The sequence below is a fragment of the Populus alba genome, chromosome 13 (genome assembly GCF_005239225.2).
Source record: "Populus alba chromosome 13, ASM523922v2, whole genome shotgun sequence".
In the NCBI taxonomy this organism is placed as follows: Eukaryota; Viridiplantae; Streptophyta; class Magnoliopsida; order Malpighiales; family Salicaceae; genus Populus; species Populus alba.
The window spans coordinates 8,878,108-8,894,363 of NC_133296.1; positions in this window are offsets into that span (position 1 = coordinate 8,878,108).

Consider the following 16,256-nt stretch of genomic DNA (forward strand, 5'->3'; position numbering starts at 1 on the left):
CTCAGTTTCCAAGAGAAAGGTAAGTTTCCTTCTCAACCACAGCAAAATCCAAAGGGGCAATACAATGCAAATGCAAGTAGTTCTGGAAGCCAACACATGGATCAAGTCAAATCAGTCATCACTCTTCGTAGTGGTAAGGTTATTGAAAAACCTATTCTTGAACCTTGTGAGAAAGATGATGAGTCTATCTCTGAGGGTAAGAAAGGGGTTGAACCTGAACATTGCAAAGAAAAGACTGATTCCCCGCCAGCACTTCCATTTCCTCATGCCATGACCAAACAAAGGAAAGTCAATCACAACTCTGAAATCTTTGAAATTTTCAAACAGGTAAGGATCAATATACCTTTGTTGGATGCTATTAAACAGGTTCCTTCCTATGCTAAATTTTTGAAAGATCTTTGCACTGTGAAGAGAAAACTGAATGTGAAAAAGAAAGCCTTTTTAGCCGAACAAGTAAGTGCCATTCTTCAAAACAATAATGCTTTGAAATATAAAGACCCTGGTTGTCCTACAATTTCTTGCTTTATTGGAGAACATAAAATTGAAAGAGCCTTACTTGATCTTGGAGCTAGTGTGAATTTACTTCCATATTCAGTTTTTCAAAGTCTCAATCTAGGTGAGTTAAAACCAACTTCTGTAACTCTTTTACTCGCCGATAGATCTGTAAAAGTGCCTAGAGGAATAATTGAAGATGTGTTAGTACAAGTCGATAAATTCATTTATCCTGTGGATTTTATTGTTTTGGACACGCAACCTGTTGAAGCATGTAATTCATTTCCTATTATTTTAGGACGTCCGTTTCTTGCAACTTCTAATGCATTGATTAATTGTAGGAATGGACTCATGAAGTTATCTTTTGGAAACATGACATTAGAGATGAATATTTTCAACATTTGCAAGCAACCTGGAGATGATAATGATTTACAAGAAGTAGATCTTATTGAAGAATTAGTTCATGATCAACTTGAATCTACTTTGAGTAAAATTGAGTTGGATGAATCTGAAGATTTGCAAATGATTTATTCTCAGGAAGAAATCACGGATGAAAAAGGCACAAAAAATATTGATGCTGATCTTGTGTCAAAAGTGACAACAGATTTGACATTTGACATCCCACCAATCGATGATTACTTTCCTGAAGAATCCTTACTTTCTCATAGTTCAATGCCTTGGTTTGCTAAAAATATCAATTTTCTTGCAACAGGAGATTTGCCAGCTCACTGGAGTACCGAAGACAAAGGAAAGTTTTTGAACGAAGTGAAGAACTTTTACTTAGATGACCCTTACTTATTCAAAAATTGTCCTGATCAAATATTTCAAAAATGCATTCCCGACAATGAGGTAAGTAATGTCATTAAACTTTGTCATTCTGAAGCATGTGGGAGTCAATTCTCATCAAGAGAGACGACTGCAAAAATCTTACAAAATGGATTTTATTGGCCCATCATGTTCAAGGACACACATGCATTCTGCAAAACTTGTGAAAATTATCAAAAAGTTGATACTGGTCAAAACGTTTTGCTTTATAATTCTCGACTCCATTTATTTCCTGAAAAACTAAGATCAAGATGGAGCGGTCCATTTATTTTGAAACATGAGTATCCTTATGGGGCCCTTGATATTGAGAATCCAAAGAATGACAATGTTTTGAAGGTAAATGAACATCGTTTAAAAGCTTACTTTGATGAGTTTCCTAGTGAAAATGAATCCATTGGTTTGAATAATCTTATTGATAAAGGTTGATTATTTTGTTTTTCTCACATTTTTTTTGTTGCTTTTTAGTGTGACTTTTGTTTTGCTAGTCTCTCACCCCGGTCAAATGGCGGATAACGGTACTCCGTGACTCTTAAGTCGGTTCTTTCAGTTTCCCAAATAACTGATATTTGTATATATTTGTACAATTCTCTGCTCTTTCTCCCTTCTTTGAATATTTTCCCCAATTCTAATTTTAAAATGGACACCACTCTTTGAAAAGTTGAAAAGGTATTTTCCCGCTCTGCCTCAGAATGCGATTACAAAAATTTACCGTGCTAGGTGTGCAAGATTGAGGTTGTTAATGAATCATGGAATTCCTGAAGATATTCGCTGGCTAATTGAAGCAAAGGTCCGATTATCAGGTGAGTCCTCCAATTCTTTCATTTCACACATGCCTGGAACAGGTAAAAGCACTTTTGCAAAGAAACGTCGTGCAAAACGACTGAAAGTCTGTCATCGATGTGCCAGATGGACTTGTAATGCGACATGTCGTTCTTTAGGAATGGTATCTGTAAACCGTGAAGATAAAATACAATTCATTAAGGATGGCCTGAGTAAGGGTCTTTTAGATAATCTTTTGTTGACCCTTGAGACGCATCCTAGTGGAGATGTGCATCGTGTAATTCATGATTTATGGCCACAATTCCATAAAGAACATGATCGACTTAGTCTTGGGAATCTGACTAAAAAAGACCCTGTTTGCCAGTTTTTAAGAAAACTGGATGGGAAGCCTATCCCCGACCCATAGAGGGCGTTTAAGCCGTTCTTGGACGTAAAACCAAGGGAAGATGTGAGCCACAATCACAACTACCTGTACATACATGCTTTGTTAAAATAAAGTAAAAAACTTAGATTAGATTTGAGCCTTCATCTGTGAAACCTTGTGTCTTTTGGTTTTATTAATAGCATATTATTTTGTTTTGTTACTTCTTATGTTTGTTTAAGTGTGTTTCAGGTTTGTCATTGTTCGCTGTTTCAGGTGATGTCTTCTATACTCTATCTTTCTACCTTCGAACATTGAGGACAATGTCTCGTTTTGGTTGGGGGGAGAGGGTAGTAGTTTAAAAAAAAAAAAAAATACTAACTTGCTAACTGTTTTTGCTATTATTAAAACCATTTGACAAAATTGTTATTAGGATGGCAGAGTATGGAATCAATTTTATTGACTCTAGAGACGCATCTTAGTAAGTTTCATTACCAAGGTCTATCATAATACTTCTTGAAATATTCAGGTTTACAAACTCTCACATTGTTATCACTTGATTCTGCTCATATACTCATTTAACAAGTATTATTAAACCTTCATTTTCACACACACACTTTAACATATGATTGTGGGTTGCACATTGGATTATTACAGTAATTATGTTCTTTTGTTGAAGGTAACAACTAAGGGTAAAGGATAGTATATAATTTGCAAAAAAAAAAAAAAAAAAAAAGAAGAAGAAGAAAAGAAAAAGAAAAAAAAAAAAGAAAAAAAAGAAGAAAAAAAAAAGATAGTATTGATGATAATAAAACGTGGATAAGTTTGGTTTCGTAGCCTCCCTAACCTAAGCAATTAAGCCCGAAGGGGTGTTTTAACACCTAATACCCTAAAGTCAACTGACTTGGGAGCTATTGGCCCAAAGCTTGTTACATGGGTTAAGGAGAAAAGCTTAAGGGAATCAAACATTGCACTATTTACGTATTAGTATCTGCAACCCGAGTTGTTAAGCTCGTAGGGGTGTCTCAACACCTAATGCCCTAAGACCAACTGGTCTGGGAGTCATTAGCCTAAAACTCGTTACATGGGTTAAAGATACATTGTGTTTTAAGTTGTATGTGTATATAAATAAAAAGAAAATAAAAAGAGAAAAAAAAATGAAAAAAATTCCCAACCCAAGGAAGTTCACCTTAAACATTTGAACATAATATTGTTTTCTTCCAACAAAAGCCCCATCATCTATGTTTTCATTGAGCACACAAAAAGAAGGTTTATTAATATCTTGTTTACGAAGTATGAAGCAGGAATATAAATTTAATGAGAGTTTGTTTATCTGGATAAATTAATGGAAGTTGAATGATGAATGCCTTGTTTTGTGGAACTTGCAAATTGTTTCTCTATTTTAACGCTTTAGATTACTAGGGACTAGTAATAAGCTGGTTGGGGGGTGTGATTAGTACTTAAAAGTGCATGTTTATCAAGGTTTTATATCATCATTTTTGCACTTGAAGTATCAATAACTCCTTAACTAAAGCATGTTTTATAATAACAAGTTTGATATTATAAGATACCTTAATTTATGGTAAATGCTCATTTTAAATGCAGGACTATCACATAAATAAAAGGATTGATTGATGAGTTTAAGCATTGAAAGTTAAAGGACAAAGAGATGGCCAAACTTAGAAAAGAGATGTCGGTGCAGTCCAAACCGGAACATTGCTCGGTAATTGGATCATATCTGGAGCTCTAGATTTCGGATTTAGGTCCACTTTATATGGATGGAAAGGTAAGACAAAAACCTACAACTTTCATGAGGAGCCCAAGATTTGAAAAGGTCGTTTTGAAGTCCAAATTAAAGGAACAACGAAGAAGTCCGAAGCTGTCCTGCAGCCCAAACACTATTTAGTGTTCAGCCCATATCTTGAGTTCTAGAAGTCCAAATGACCTCATCTTTTTTTTGTTGGAAAGCTGAGACAATTTCCTAGAACATTCTTGAGGATTCTGGGCAAATTATGATGTTAGCAATGACGTCTTGATCAGACAAGAAGATAAGGATTGTTATCTAGTCAAGATGTGGCCACCCACTCATCAATTAGTCAACAAATCAATAGTTCCAAATTTTGGCCTATAAAAGGAGGCACTTACCATGTATTGAGGCATCTTGGTGTTCAGATCAAGATCATGCTCTTGCTTTCTCTCTTTGTATTGCTTATGTCTTGCTTTCATTAATATCAAGTTTATGCACTTCATTTCCTTTCTTTTACTTAGTTAACTTCTTTCTCATTTATGTTCTTATCTTGTCTATTTATGTTTCTTTCTTTCATTATGTTTAGCTAAGTTAATTATGTCAAGGTGAAAAGGGTACACTAATGGTGTAAGAATAAGTATAATATAAACTTAATATGGATCTTAACGTTGGATACTAACATGTTTTATATTTGTTATCTTGTTCACTTTTAATACTTTGCTTGTTAAATGGTTAATCTAGATTTATGTTGTATAACACTTGGTACAACAAATACTTGGTACTTTCATAGCCCATACTGTATGGTATAACCGACACCTGAGCTATGAAAGGAACTTGATTTGTTGTTAACATAAGTTATAATCATGAATGCCTGCCAACATTTACAAGTATTAGCTTTATTCGAATAAGATAACTAATGTAATCATGTTAACAATTTATAATCTGATTGGAACCTCCTTTATGTGTGGTTTCCAATTGAGTAATAAGAGTTTATATTATACTTGTTTGAAGTACCATTAGTGGATCCTCTAACCTTGACATTCGTTTATATCATTGTTTAATCCTTACATTAATCTTCCAACTCAAAGTTCTCATTAATTTCTTCATCTACTTCTATTACCTCTACTACTACTACTATTATTTTTATTATTATTGTTGTTGTTGTTATTTACATTCTGTAATATATCCCTTTGATCTTTTCATAAACTCAGTATATAGGCTGGAAACCTGTGACCCGATCTTTTGGATCATTCTCAGGTGTAACAACGCCACGTACTGAGTATTATAATTATTATTATTGTTATTGTTATTGTTATTGTTATTGTTGTTGTTGTTGTTGTTGTATTGTTATTTATAATTTATACAATTAACCTCTCTGTGGTTCGACCCCGGTCTTGCCGGGTTATTTATTACTTCGACACTCCTGCACTTGGGAAAAGACATCAAGCTTTTGGTCGTGTCACATACGGAGTCTAAGATTCAAAAAAGTCGTTTTCAAGTTCAAATTGTAGCAACAATGGAGAAGTATGAATCTGTCCTATAGCTTAGACACTGTTCAGTAGCCCATATCTCAAGTTCTAGAAGTCCAAATGCACCGTTTCTTTTTTTGTTGGAAAGTTAAGACAATTTCCTAGAACTTTTTATGAAGAAAACTTATTCAAATTCTGATGTTAGCAATGATGTTTTGTTCAGACAAGAAGATAAATATTGTCACCAAGTCAAGATGTGGCCACCCCCTCAACAATTAGTCAACAAATCAATAGTTCCAAATTTTGGCCTATAAAAGGAAGCATTTGCCATGCATTTAGGTATCTTGGTGTTTAGATCGAGATCGCTTTTTTTCTTTGTCCTTTTCTTTTGTAATCTTTATTTTTATTTTATGTTATATTAATCTCTTGTTTATGCTTTTCATTTCCATTACTATACTTAGTTAACTTATATCATGTTTATGTTCTTATATTGTTTATTTATGTTTTTCTTCTTCATGATGTTCACCTAAGTTTATTTTATCAAAGTGAAAAGGTTTCACTAATGGTGTTAGAATATGTATAATATAAACTCAACATGTACTTCAATGTTTATATCCAAAAAAGTTTGTTATTAACATGTCTTATCTTTTTATCTTATTAATTCTTAATACCTTGCTTGTTAAATGGTTAATCTAGATTTGTGTTATATAACACTTGGTACACAAATGCTTTACACTTACATAGCCAACCGTATTGTATAACTTACACATGTGCTATGAAATGAACTTGATTTGTTGTTAACATAAGTTAGCATCATGAATTCCTGATAATATTTAAAAGTTTGGTTTTATTTAAATAAGATAATTAATATGATCATGTTAACAATTTATAATGAGCTATTAATGACAAATCATCTGATTGGAACCTCCTTTGTGTATGATTTCCAGTTAAGTAATAAAAAGAGTTTATACCATACTTATTTGAAATATCATTAGTGGATCCTCTAAACTTGATAATTTTTTTTTATCATTGTTTAATCCTTACATTAATATCCTATAAAATTCTCAAAAACTCTTTATTTTATTAAATATATATATTATTTGTAATTTATATAGTTCACCTCCCTGTGGTTCGACTCCAATCTTGCCGGATTATTTATTTATTCGACACTCTTGCACTTAGGAGAAAACATCAATTTTTTGATCATGTCAGTTAGTTCATATGATTTGGTATGGCTTGAATACTGGGTTATTAGCTTTTGGTCCATGGTTTTTGTAACTTTAACTAGAGAAGCAATAATCCTTTGGATTTTTTTTTTATTTTGATTAATTGTTTTCCTATGGTATTAAGGTTGGTATTGATAAAGTTGTTCTACTGAATAATATGTTTAGTTTTGCGGTGATATCATCGTTTGAATTTTTATAAGGAGTTGCATCTATAGTCTAACTATTATGAGTGGTTTTGAGATTTTTTAAAGGTGGATATTAATACTCAATGGAGGTACCACTAATAAGTTTCCAAATAGAAGTTTTACTTTTAAATGTTATAGGACATGCATGTTCTATAAATGGATATGGAATATGATATTTAGTTACATAAAATGATTTGAACTAGTCGAAAAACAAAATTTGAACTTTATGTAATGTAATGAAATTATAAAAACAATTTTGTATTTCATGTTTTTCTTTCATAAAGGTTTTGAAAAACTAAGATCTCTTCTCAGAGTTATGGTTTCTATAAAAATAATCAATAAAACCCCAAATTCACATATAAATCCCAATGACATAATTCCAACAAACATAATCACAATTCAATTAAATCCATATTAATCAACTCAAGTTTATAATATCTTACCCATCATTAATTTCTACTCACTTTTACTCATTTCAACATTTCTAACAATTAATTAACAAAAACCCCAAATTCACATATAAACCCTAGTGACATAATTCCAACAAATTTGATCACAATTCAATCAAATCCATATTAATCAACTTAATTAAATTTAGAATATCTTACCAATCACTACTTTATCCTCCAAAAACTAGACAAATTGAAACTACTCCAAGCTTTCCTCTTCTTCCCTCACTTCCCTTATCTTCTCTCACTAAACTCTATTTTCTCTTAATTTCCTCTCTTAATTACAAGTGTTAGAGTGCTTAGAATCATTAAATCTCATAAACTACTTCATAAATCTATCATCTCCCATGTTTTTTTTTCAACATATAGTTATGGGGCTTTACTTGGAAGAAAACAAAATTTTTGTTCAAATGTTTAAGGTTAACTTCCTTGAGTTGAGACTATTATCTTGTTTTCTTTTTTAATATATTCATATAACTTAAAACACAATGCATCTTTAACCTATGTAACAAGCTTTCAACTAATGACTCCCAGGCTAGTTGGTCTTAGGGCATCAGGTGATGAGACACCTCTACGAGCTTAGTAACTCGGGTTATAGATAGTGATACGTAGATAGTGCAATGTTTGATTCCCTTAAGCTTTTCTCCTCAACCCATGTAATAAGCGTTGTACCAATAGCTCCAAGGTCAGTTGACTTTAGGGTATTAGGTGTTAAAACACCGATTCGGGCTTAATTGCTTAGGTTAGGGAGGCTACGAAACCAAACTTATCTATGATTTTATTATCATCATTTTTTTTTGCAAATTATATACTATCAATTTCCCTTAGTTGTTACCTTTAACAAAAGAACATAAATAATGTAATAATTCAATATGCAACCCACAATCATATGTTAAAGTGTGTGTGAAAATGAAGGTTTAAGAATACTTGTTAAATGAGCATATGAGCATAATTAAGTGATAACAATAAGAGAGTTTATAAACTTGAATATTTCAAGAAGTATTCTGATAGACCTTGTTAAGAATGTTTACTAAGATACGTCTCAAAAGTCAAAAGAACTCCTTTACTCTGCCATCCTAGTAACAACAATTTTACAAATGGTTTATGAAATATAAAACATAGTTAGTTAATTTTTTTTTGTTGAAAAAATCAACTATTACCTTTTCTCCCTAATCAAAACAAGACATTGTCCTCAATGTCCTAAGGTAGAAAGATAGAGTATAGAAGATATCACCTGAAACAACGAACACTGACAATCCTGAAACACACTTAAATAAATATAAGAAATAACAAAACAAAATAATATGTTATTAATAAAACCAAAAGACACAATGTTTCACAAACGAATGCTCAAATCCAATCTAAGCTTTTTACGGCTTTCCATAGTTAACCAATTTATGTGACTTATGGAGGGATCAATTACAAGGATGAAAGATTATAGTTGGTCAATCAATTGTTCAGCAGTAGCAATAGAGATTATTATTTGTCGTACTAAAGATGTTAGAAATTACTGTTCCACAACTTGGTCAAGAAAAGACAACAAATTTTTATAAAAATCATTAGCATTTAATAGACCTATGGGTTTGTGGTGAATGTGTACTTGGGCCTAAGAGGAAATATGAAAGATCTCTTTCAATGTGCCTAGACCACCTGGTAAGGCAATGAAGGCATCAACATGGTTAAACATTGCATTCATTCGATCAAATATTATGGGCACCTATAGTTCCTTTCCAATTTTTTTTCCAATGATCAATCAGGATGTTGCATGACAGGAACAAAAGTAAACAAGCTTTTAAGTTCAACAAAGGCTTTTTCACATTATTCAGTCCATTCAAAAACATTTTCCTTTGTTAGAAGGTTACATAATGGTTTAAATATTACATTAAAATCTTTGATAAACCTTTTGTAAAAACCAGCATTTCCTAAGAATGATCTAACATATTTAATAGATTTTGGTGTTGGCAAGTTAGTAATTAACTCGATTTTATATTTGTCAACCTCAATTCCTTTCGATGAAACAATGCGACTAAGTGTACAATGTCGTTTGTTACCATAAAATGACATTTTTTCCAATTCAGTACAAGATTATTCTCTTCACACCTGTTCAAAACCTTTTTCAAGTTAGTTAAACAATCATCAAATGAACCACCAAAAACAAAAAAATCATCCATAAAAATCTCAAGAAAACATTCAACCATATCTTTAAATATGTTAAGCATGCATCTTCGAAATGTGGCTGGTGCATTACATAATCCAAAAGGCATTCTTCGATATGTAAAAGTACCAAATAGACATGTAAAAGTAGTCTTCTCTTGATCTTCCAATGCAATTTCAATTTGGTTGTAACCTGAATAGCTATCTAGAAAACAATAAAATTCATAACATGCAACTCTTTCTAGGATTTGATCAATGAAACGTAAGGAAAAATGATCTTTTCTGGTCATTGAATTAAGTTTTTTATAATCAATGCACATGTGCCAACCAGTAATAGTCCTAGTTGGAATTAACTCATTTTTCTCATTTGTTATCACAGTGACTCCAGACTTATTGGGTACAACTTGGGTAGGACTTACCCATTTGCTATAAGAAATATGATAAATGATTTCATTATCTAGAAGCTTAATAACTTTATTTTTCACTACTTCTTTCATATTAGGATTAGGTCTTCATTGCATTTCTCTAGAGGGTTTCACATTTTCCTCCAAATAAATCATGTGTGTGCAAATCAAAGGTATAATTCCTTTTATGTCAACCATGATCTATCCTAATGCATTTTTATGCATTTTCAAAGTTTGTAATAACTTACCTTCTTGATGTGCATTAAGTTTTGAAGAGATTATTACCGGAAAAGTTTCATTTTCTCCCAAAAATGAGTATTTGAGATTGAATGGTAACGACTTGAAATCAAGTTTTGGTGGTTGAACACTTGAAGGTATAGACTCAATTGATCTTGGTGGCAATTCTTCAATTTGTGGTCTCCAATTACATGCCTTTGATTCGCCTTGAAAATAAACCATTTGCAAATTGTAAGATTCATCAATCTCAGTTTCACTAGAAGTGGTTTGAAATTGATCATGAACTAATTTTTTAGTAAAGTCCACTTCCTATAAAGCATTATCATCTCCAGGTTGCTTGCAATTGTTGAAAATATTCATGTTCAATATCATGTTTCCAAATGATAGCTTCATTACTCCAGTCCTATAATTAATCAATGCATTAAAAGTTGTAAGAAATGGACGTCCTAAAATAATAGGAATTGAATTACATGCTTCAACAGGTTGTGTATCCAAGACAACAAAATTTACAGGGTAAATGAATTTATCAACTTGTACTAACACATCCTCAAATATTCCTCTAGGCACTTTTACAGATCTATCAGCAAGTAAAAGAGTTACAAAAGTTGGTTTTAACTCACCTAGATTGAGACTTTGAAAAACTGAATATGAAAGTAAATTCACACTAGCTCTAAGATTAAGTAAAGCTCTTTTAGTTTTATGTTCTCCAATAAAACAAGAAATTGTAGGACAACCAGGGTCTTTATATTTTAAAGCATTATTGTTATGAAGAATAGCACTTACTTGTTCGGCTAAAAATGCTTTCTTTTTCACATTTAGTTTTCTCTTCACAGTGCATAAATCTTTAAAAAATTTAGCATAGAAAGGTACTTGTTTAATAGCATCCAACAAAGGTATATTGATCCTTACCTGTTTGAAAGTTTCAAGAATTTTAGAATGACTCATCATCTTTCTCACAAGGTTCAAAAGTGGATTTTTCAATAACCTTACCACTGCGAAGAGTGATGACTGATTTGACTTGATCGATGTGTTAGCTTCCGGAACTACTTGCATTTGCATTGTATTGCCCTTTTGTATTTTCTTGTGGTTGAGATGGAAACTTACCTTTCTCTTGGAAACTGAGAGCAGATGTTAACTTTGCAAGAGTATCTTTAAAATCTGTCATGCTTTAAGCAAGTTGAGTGTTGATTGCCTCTTGCTTTTCAATGAATGCATGCAATGTTTCCTCAAGATTTCTTCTAGGAGGTGGAGCATAAGGAGGTGCATATCTATGAGAATTTTAAAAATTATAGTGTGCTTAAAATGGTGGCTGTGAAGTTTATGCATTATTATTATCACTCTTCCAACTTAAATTTGGGTGGTTTTTCCAACCAAGGTTGTATGTTTGTGATTATAGGTTATGATTGGGTCTTTAGAAACCGTTTAAAGCATGAGCTTATTCATAGAGACATTCCTTGAAAAAAGGCAAAATTGGACAGTTATTTGTTGCATGCTATTCGTTTCACAGATTTGACACACAATGTCTTGAACAAATTTTAATTGGCCACTCTTTTAAATTCAAGTGCCTCGACTTTTCTAGCTAAAGATGCAAATTTGGCTTGGAGGTTATGATCTTCTTTAAGGTTGTACATACCTCCATTAGATGTATGAGGTTGAGTTTTACCCGGTGCCTTATAAGTGCCTACAGTGTCCTGATTTTGAGCATTTTCAGCTAGCAAGTTTAGGTACCCATTGCTTCATCAGGGTTTTTATTTTCAAAAGTTCCATTGCATATCAATTCCACCATTTGTCTATCTTTAGGTGTTAACTCTTCATAAAATTATGAAACCAATCTCCATGTTTCAAAACCATGATAAGGGCAAGTATTAAGCAAGTCTTGATACCTATCCCAACATTGGTAAAATATTTCTCCTAGTTTTTGAGTGAAAGTGGTGATTTGTTTTTTGAAATAGTTGGTTTTGTGAGATGAAAAAAACTTCTTTAAAAATTATTGTTGCATTTCATCCCAAGCACGAATGGATCCTGACATAAGATTTTGTAACTATGTTTTAGCTTTATCTTTTAATGAAAAAGAAAAAAGTTTTAATCCAATGATATTCATGCTACAATTTAAGTCATTATAGGTGTTATAGACTTCTTCAAATTCTCTCAAATGCAAGTATAGATTTTCTAGATCTAAGTCATGAAAAGAAGGTAACAGTTGAATAATGCTTGACTTAAAATTAAAGTGAGATGCATCAGGAAAGAAGACTATACATGAGGGTGCACTTGTTCTTGTAGGATTCATGTGGTCTTTAAGTGTTCTAAATCATTTATTCTCATTATGAAGCGCCTAATTATCTTCTTCGGGCATATTTTCTAAAAATAACGAGGATACCTTATAAAGTCTACCACTTAATGTATGTGACTAAACACTCATGCACGTGTAGAAAGAGAATAAAAGGAAGAAGAAAACAAAACAAAAAGAAACAAAACAAAAGAAACAAAGGTTAGATGCAAGAAAAGTGAAAAGTGAAAATAAAATAAATATTATAATTTAAACAAGAATTTACTTCTCCGGCAATGGCGCCAAAAACTTAACACGACCAAAAGATTGATGTCTTCTCCAAAGTACAGAAACGTCGAAGTAATAAATAACCTGGCAAGATCGGGGTTGAACCACATGGAGGTTAACTATATAATAATAATAATAATAATAATAATAATAATAAGTTAAATAAATAACCTCGCAAGATCGGGGTTGAACCACATGGAGGTTAACTATATAATAATAATAATAATAATAAGAAAAAGTTAAAGAGGACTTTAATATGTTTGATTAATATGAGGATTAAACAATTATAAAAACAAATGCCAATGTTAGAGGATCCACTAATGGTATTTCAAACAAGTATAGTATAAACTCTTTTTATTATTCAACTGGAAACCACACACAAATGAGGTTATAATCGAATGATTTCTCATTAATAGCTCATTATAAATTGTTAACATGATCATATTAATTATCTTTTTAAGTAACACAAAACTTTTAAATATTGTTAAGAATTCATGATGCTAACTTATGTTAACAACAAATCAAGTTCCTTTCATAACATAGGTGTAGGTTATACCATACGATTGGGCTATGAAAGTGCCAAGTATTTGTTATACCAAGTGTTATACAACACAAATCTAGATTAATTATTTAACAAGCAAGGTATTAAGAATTAATTAGATAAAAATGATAAGACATGTTAATATCAAGTGGTTTAGGATATAAGCATTGGAGTCCATATTGAGTTTATATTATACTTATTCTTACACAATTAGTGTAACCATTTCACCTTGACATAATAAACTTAGCTAAACATAATGAAGAAGAAAAACATAAATAAACAAGATAAGAATATAAATAAGATACAAGTTAACTAAGTAAAGGAAATGAAATAAAAAGCATAAATAAGATGAAAGAAAAACTTAAGCATTACAAAAATATAAAGAGAGAAATAAAGAGCATGATCTTGATCTGAACAACCAAGATGCCTAAATGCATGGCAAATGCCTCCTTTTATAGGCCAAAATTTGGAACTATTGATTTGATGACTAATTATTGAGTGGGTAGCCATATCTTGACTTGGTGACAATCCTTATCTTTTTATCTGAACAAAACGTCAGAATTTGAACCACCTGTACGTATGAAAGTTCTAGGAAATTGTCTCATCTTTCCAGAAAAAAAAAAAATTGAGGTCATTTGGACTTCTAGAACTCAAGATATGGGTTGAACACTAAACAGTGTCTAGGATGCAAGACATATTCGGACTTTTCTGTTGTTGCTATAATTTGGACTTGAAAACGACCTTTTTAAATCTTAGACTCTACATGAAAGTTTTAGGCCTATGTCTTATCTTTCCATCCATATAAAGAAAACCTAAATCCGAGATCTACAACTTTAGATATGGCTCAATTAGCGAATAGTGTTCATGTTTGGACTGAATCAACATCTCTTTTCTAAGTTTGGCCCTCTCTTTGTCTTTTCAATTTCAATATTTAAACTCATCAATTAATCCTTTCATTTATGTGATAGGCTTACATTTAAGATGAACATTTATCATAAATTAAATGTACCTTATATTATTAGATATGTTATTATTAAACATGCTTTAGTTAATGAGTTATTGATACTTCAAGTGCAAAGTGATGATATAAAATCTTGATAAAAATGCACTTTTAAGTACCAATCAAACATGCTTAGTGTAATATTAAATTCACTATCTTTGTAGGTTTATATTTATATCATAATATTTATACCAGTGTGGATCTAAAAACAATTTCCCTGAATAATACCAGAAATCCAATTCCACTCTTGTTGAGGTAGATATTCAATTTACTCATTTGGAAAAATAGTTATTTTCCATTCCGTGTAAATTTATTCGGGGTTTTATAGTTGGTCTCTCTAAGGTTTAAGAAAAATCTTCTTCGATAAAGAGATTCTTATTTTATCAAGTTAAAACCTAGTCATTATAAAGTCAAAACATGAAAAAAAAGGAGAAAACCTGTCTTTTTATTTAATACTGAAAATACATTTTACGTATAAGTTTATAATATCAGATATTAAACAAATAAATATTTGGTAAAAGATTTAGAACATATAAAATAAATGATAAAAAACTTTCTTATTTAACATCAAAAATTCGTCTTATGTATAAGTTCGTAATCCTATATATTTAATGAAACAAACTAATTTTTGTATTTTTTTTTGAAATATAGGCTAAATTGTCATGGTTTTAATAAATTGGCTACGAAGTCCAAAAGATACATGTAAAAATAAAGAGACTATTTTTATGAATTTTTATATGCTAAAATATGCAAAATATATTTATTTTTGAGAGACTTGGCTATATACATACAAATAAAATGTGTGTAAGGTGCACTAGGGTGAGACCAATAAATAGAAACATGAATTAGATTAACAATTAATTAATAATGTATATTACCATAAGTAAGGTGTAGGTGATGCGTCTTTCTCTTACACAATTCGTCTCTTTATCTAGACTCTCGCAAATCATAACTTTATGATTAAACCTAAACACCATTCGATTCCAAGAGACTGCTCCGTCATTTGATATTATGCATATCACGACACAATGAGTGAGAATTGATTTTAAAAATAAACTAGTAAGGGTCATAGTCAAATTTGAAAGCACATTTCGTAACAAAGTGAAAATTGATTTTGAAAACAAACCTACAATGTGATGGAATCAATTTTTAAAACTAACCTGCAACAAGTGAGAAGATTTTGAAAATAAACCCATAATCATTGAGAATATCAAACAAATCAAAGTCAAATGAAATTGCAAAGCAAATTAATCACAAATTTAAGGAAACAAGATTTTTCAATCACAACCCAAAACAAGGATGGAAACACAAACAAGTCCAAGCTTGAATAAAAATAGAAGTTCAAATTCAAACTAAAAGCGATATATATAAAAGATAGCAATTATAAAATAAAAGCGTTTTCTTTAAAAACACACAATTGGACACAAGGCTTCAAAACCACCATAAAAATTATGCAATCGGGAACAAAATGATTTTGACTTTAATAAATTTGATTTTGAAAACAAATCCATAACAATAAATCAATTATCACGTCAAAGTAGTACAACATACACAAATTGTAAAGAAAAGATATTAAAAATAAAATGATGAGTATTAATGACTGATATTTGAAATAAAAAAGCTTAATAATATTTTTAAAGAAAAAAAAACATGGCTTATTAGCGAGTGGTCACTCCCATGTTAATTTTGAAAGAAAAGTAAGATACAATGACAATTTTTAAAATTAATTACTTTTTAAAATTACTAGCTCGAAAATATTGATTTATTTTTGTTTTTTTAAATTAATAACACATGTATGTATTGATGCACGGGTGCACCTTTCATATTAATTG